Source organism: Equus quagga, chromosome 21 (assembly GCF_021613505.1).
Source record: "Equus quagga isolate Etosha38 chromosome 21, UCLA_HA_Equagga_1.0, whole genome shotgun sequence".
NCBI lineage: Eukaryota > Metazoa > Chordata > Mammalia > Perissodactyla > Equidae > Equus > Equus quagga.
This window is the reverse complement of record NC_060287.1, coordinates 33,006,312-33,012,244: the sequence shown is the minus strand read 5'-3', so window position 1 is coordinate 33,012,244 and position 5,933 is coordinate 33,006,312. Positions and strand designations below refer to the sequence as shown.

Genomic DNA, 5,933 nt, shown 5'->3' with positions numbered 1-5,933 from the left:
CTCACCTTCCTCCCGGGGGGCGCGCGGCGCGGGCAGGCGGCCTGGGCGCGCACGGTCGCGCGTTGGAGCTGTTCTTCCGAGGGCTCGCGGGCCCCCCTCGCCGGAAAATGCCCACGGAGGCCGCGGCTGGGGGCGGGGAGGAGGCCGCCTCCGCGTGTCAGACATCTCAGGAATTCCGGACGCTTCGCCCGAATCCGGGATGCCCCTGCGGCTGACACCTTGGCTAAATCATGCCGCTCGGTTTTTGCAGCCACCGATGCCGACGTTCCGAAATCAGGGACGGAGCCATCATAGAAAGTTTTGGAGGCTGTGCACGCTCTCCCAGGCTTTCCCAGCTATTTCAAACCCCTCCCCACCTTTCTGGGCGCAGCCTGCCTTCTCCATCGGAATGCCCCTTAAATTAATCCTTTGGAGCTCTTACTGTATTCTCGTCCAACTCCCTGTTTTTCTTTTTCACGCACCATCTCAGCTTCTAGATTCTTAATTCGCCCACAACTCCATTAACATTCTGGCTTTCGTTTATTTTTATTCTATCTACCCGTTCTGCCTGGCTAAATATTGCTAGGTGTGCTCTCCAAGCTTGAAAACCTAAGTATGCTAGTAGCCATGCTGTGCTGGCTACTTTGTAATGAGCAGACAGCCACTGGCTAAAAATTGTATTTTGTAGCTACCTTAATAAAATAGACTTTAATAAGTGTGACGCTAAAACGGATATTTATATAGATAGCATTTTACAGCAAGTCACTAATTTATTGATTTCTAAGCTCGACTTTGCCATTTTATGATAGTGTTCATATCAGTTTTTCTTAAGCTGCCCACAAATACAGTAGCAACAGATACAATCTTATAGGTATAAAGAAAAACCACACTGTAATAAATATCTGTCTCTATCCTATGTGACTGATTTCCAACCGATGTTCCCCTCCTCCAGTTATTAGAACGTTGACATACTAAGGCAACCATTCAGATTAGCACAGGCCCTGAAGGAAATCAGAGTAAACCTAAAGTAAATTACGCAAAAAGTAGGTTGGCAGACAGCTTACTTCGGACTGATTCTCTGTGATAGCAATCGTTGCCTGACTGTCAGAAGTTCTTTTGGATTGCTAACTCTTTCAAAATTGCCCTGCTAACACAGGGAAAGTCCACATTGAACTTGATTGCTTTGAAGGAAGTGGCCAAGAGGGTCCCTGCCGAGGTGAGAGAGCCCTGCCTTGACTCCGCCCAAGCTCACCTTCCACCTGTACAATCAACTTCTTCCTCCTGCGCGTCTTCTCCCTGCTCCCCACCCCCACCCCATTCACCACAGTTTCACTTCCAACACAACACTTAAGCATTTGCATCCTTTAACACGAAATTAAATTTGAGTCGAATTTCTGTTGGTGATAATGAAGGAAACTGCCATAACTAATCTTCTAGGTAACCTGGAAAGAATGTGACAATTTCTCAAGAAATGTGTCCTTGTCTTCAGTCAAATCAATCTGGAAGATTATCAGGGTGAGGCAGAATCTCGAGTTTATGATCATGCAGCAACAGAGGACATTGATGGTCTTCCTATCTAGAAAGCTGCGCCCTTGCCCCCACCCCCACCCCCGGTGTGACAGCCTCACACGACATTGATCAATGAACTGTCATGTCCGGGGTGGAATGCCGTAAAATAGTTTTATATAGGCTTCACCTAAAGAGTAACCTGTAAATTATGCTGCTCCAAACAAGTGAACATGTAGGCAGGAAGGACTCTGGTACAGATGCCCGTTTATTGTTGACGAGGTTCAGTGATTCAATCCTTGCTGTCATCTGAGAATCTCCCCATCAGACCCACTGACAGATGTGTTACAGATGCATATCTATTGATAGAAGTTAACCTCTAAAAGCCAAGACCCCCAGCTCACAGATAATAACAGCCTCCGCTTCTCTGGTACATTCTAAAGTATCTATAGTCCTCACAACAACGTTACATACCCATTATATGGATGAGAAAACAAGTCCTGAGTAGTTAAATGACCTTCCCAAGGTCATACCACCAGTAAGTGGTGAAGCCAAGATTCAAACCCAATGTAATTGCAAAGCGCATGTTCTTTCCGTCACACCAAGATGATCCAAAATTATTTGGAAATAGAGTCTTTACAGCGGTAATCAAGATGAGGACATGAGAGTGAACCCTAATCCAATATGCCCGGTGTCCTTTTAAAAAGAAGAAATCTGGACCCAGAGACAGACACACACAGACAGAAGGAAGACGGTGTGAGGACACAGGGAGAACACCAGCGGCACCCAAGGAGCACCTGGGGCTGCCGGGAGCCAGGAGGGAGGTTGGGAGCAAATTCTGCCTCACAGCTATCAGAGGGAACCACCGACCCCCTGATTTTGGACTTCTGGCCTCCAGAACTGTGAGACGCTAAATCTCTGTTGTTGAAGCCCCCTGGTTTGTGGTACTTTGTAACGGCGGCCACTGCAGACTAGCACACAGATTCAAGCCAAGGTTTAAGCCAAGCCCGGTTCTTCTCGTTGGTTCCACACCTGTTCATTCCCGCTCATGGTGGTGCGCTATACTAAGCCCGAAAGGTGAGTAGTGGGTACCCGGCTGAGAGTTATAACCCCAACATTCCAAGTACAAACTAGCTAACCAATACCTCTGCCCTTCACACCAGGTGAGAAGGTGAACAGTTTACAATTCATCCCTGGACAGCCATGTGGCCGGAAGCTGACACCCTCGCTCTTCTCATAGACTTCTGAGTGAAGGCCCTTGGTTGCTCCCTTTGTACAAGCTTTATTGTTTGTTCTGATTTTAATAGTAATTCACGTTTATCAAACAAATTAGAAATAAACAATAAATTAACACAAGAGAGGGGCCTTATTTAAACTGACAATGGTGGTATGCTGTGAAGCAGGAAGTTAATGCTCAGTTCTCTACACCTGAGATCCAAAAACAAGAAGTCAAAGTAGGCGCCAGCCTGGTCGCCTAGTGGTTAAGCTCATGCACTCTGCTTCGGCGGCCTGGGGTTTTCAGGTTTGGATCCCGGGCGCAGACCTACACACCGCTCATCAAGCCATGCTGTAGCAGCATCCCATATACAAAGCAGAGGAAGATTGGCACAGATGTTAGCTCAGGAACCATCTTCCTCTAGCAAAAAGGAAGATTGGCAACAGATGTTAGCTCAGGGCCAATCTCCCTCACCAAAAAAAGAAGAAGAAGAAGTAAAAGCAATATATGGTCATTATAAACAATTTTATAATGTGGAAAACAATAAAGAGGTAAAGATTATTCATAGATATCACCCAGAGATAAACCTTATTAATCTCTTCATATTGGCATATATCTTTCTAGACTTTCTTAGAGAGACATGAGCACACACACACATCCAATACATATAGATATGTTTTATGCCTTTTTTAACTTACAATTATGAACACATTTTTGTGTTAATCAACTGAAATTTAGATAACTATTCTAACGGCTACAAGTATTCCCTCAGCTGAATGGGCCATAAGTCGTTTAGCTGCTCCTCCATTTTTAAAGACGGGTTCCTGTTTTCCGTTTGTTGTTGCAAATAAAGCTGCGTAAACATCGTATGTACACATTTTACACGCCCACCCAGTCATTTCCTCAGGATAAGGGCATACATCCTTAAAATGCTTTGATTCATGTTGCCAAAATAGCCCTCAGAAATGATTTCACCAATTTGCACTCCTAAAAGTAGTACGTGAGAATGACTTTTCCCCACACTCTACTACACTCTCTTGTTTTACTTTGCATTTCTTTGACCATTTAGTGTCCTCTCTTTTTATATATGTTCATTGGCTACCTGTGCCTGCCTGTGTATATTCCATGCCTATTTGGAGGAGAAAGGGGAAAGTGTCATTTTTTTAACTGCAAAAAAAAGGAAGAAAGAAAAAAGAAAACTAAAAGGCTGTCATATGCTGTTGTTAGGCTAGTATGTGATATCAACCAACACCTGCCATCCATCCTGTCAGTTTATCTGTGGCCATCTGCATTGCTAGCCATCTCCCAAGTGGATCTAGCCCACACTTCTTCCCTTCTCTCAGCCTCTCTGCCCTCAGCCTGCCCAGCTCCTCTTAACGAGGCACCTGGACCAAGTGCTCTGCCATCTTTGTGGCATCATAAGGTTGCTTAAAGGTTATTTTATGCCGAGATGTGGTTCTAGTGGTGCCATTTTTAAAAAGGAGGACAATACTCACTACTTTCCTGTCATGTATGAATGTTTACCAATGTTATTTCATGAGTTATCACCATTTTCTTTTTCTGTGACATCGAGATAAAGGTTAAATAGAAGAGGTGAAATTGTTGGATTAAAGTGTATATTTCGCACTGTTTCAGAATATCTTGAAACAGTATTTTGCAACACTTTGGCAAGACTTGAAAAGAAATACGCCTTAATATATTGATTCATACATGTATAACTTCCTCGAAATTAACAGGTTGAGGAAAAATGCCCTAATGAAACTGTGAAAAACAATTAAGTACATGGAATTAAAAATTAGGTAGGAGGCACAGAAATCTACAAAGGTCACTCACTTCAGTGGTTTGTTAGCTCAACAGAGAGAGTTTTGGCTTATTTTCTTGGCTTTTTAATGGAGGTGAGTAGTGGACATCATTTAATATTCCTACAATGTTTATCAATATATGTATTTACTGCTACTGTCTTCAACCATTTTTGCTTCAATTCAATTCAAGAGGTATTTACGTGGTTATAGCAGTGGTGTTACTTTATTATATTGTATTTGCATGCCTGTTTCTACACTGTAAGTGCTTGTAGGGCAAGGATCCTATATTTTTATCTTTATATCCCTAGCACCATATCTGGCATACTGTAAATACTGTTTTGTTTTGTATTTTTAAATGAATGATGAGCTCCTGCTGTTTTCTTCCTATTTTCCTCCATCCTGTATGAGTTTTTTGGCAATCATAAAACGTCAGGGGAAACTGTCCAGTGATTTGCAAAGAAGCAGGAAATGTTCTCTTCCAATCTTAAAATGGAGGGAATTTCTCCAGCGCCAGAGGAAAGATGGTTGCAGTCAGCAAAGCTGCAAGAAGAAAATTCCACTTACAAGATACAATAATGTTAGTGACTGCCGCGTGGCTAGTTAGTTCTACTGCAGCAGTGTTTCTCAAACCAGTGTTCTTGCACAGTCTGCAGCTCACCCCACGTGTCTCCAGTTTGGGAAACCATAGATTTGGGCAGTGTCATTGGACAGAGGTTTAGGCAGGACCTCTGTGTGGCCGAGTCTTCTGACTACTAAATCCTAAAAGCAAAAATAATAAGCTTCTAGCTGCATGTACTGTTAACATCTGGAGGGCAGGATCAAATAGCCAAACCATTTATGAAGGACAGAAAACGTCTATCCATTCCCACATCTGAATTTCCTTCCAGAATTTTAAAACCAAAAATTATTTATTATATTGCCTTTTTAAATATATAACATAAAAAGTGTAAAGAATAAGAGAAAATGAGCCACTAATCCCATTGCCCAGATAATGACTGTTTATTTTTAAAATAAAAACAATTCAAGTACTACGTTTGAAAATCTAAACAAAACAGAAAAGAATACAATAAAGAGTAAAGCGCCCTGCCATCCTCCCTGTCTCCTATCTCCTTCACCCTCCGCCTCCAGGCTGCGGGAATTCTTGCTCAAATTCAGTGTCACATCATTGCCTGCCGAAAAACCCAAAGGGCTCTCATTGCTTTTGGAATAACATTTCTACTTGTTTCTCACCCCTCACTTCATGATCTGACCCCTCTGGCCTTCTTGGCTGGGACTTCCCCAGCTGAGGCCCCCAGAACACCGGTCTTTCCTGCCTGCTGTTCTCCACCCTGGAAGGCCCCATGCCCCCGTCAAAGCATTTCTCTGCCTGCACTTTGACTGCAGTTTCCTTTGCCATCTGGCAGGAGAAAGGGAAGCTCTTCAAGGGCGGA

General features: G+C 43.4%; 1 protein-coding gene across 1 annotated transcript in view; it reads right to left on the bottom strand.

Moving 5' to 3' along the window:
* The window catches only part of LOC124231332 (dual specificity tyrosine-phosphorylation-regulated kinase 1A), a 138,255-nt gene extending 137,926 nt beyond the window's left edge, over positions 1–329 (bottom strand). The window contains exon 1 of the mRNA XM_046648069.1: positions 6–329. The gene's annotated coding sequence lies outside the window, so the exon portion shown is untranslated. The remainder of the gene's footprint in view (positions 1–5) is intronic.
* Between the last annotated feature and the right edge of the window lie 5,604 nt (positions 330–5,933).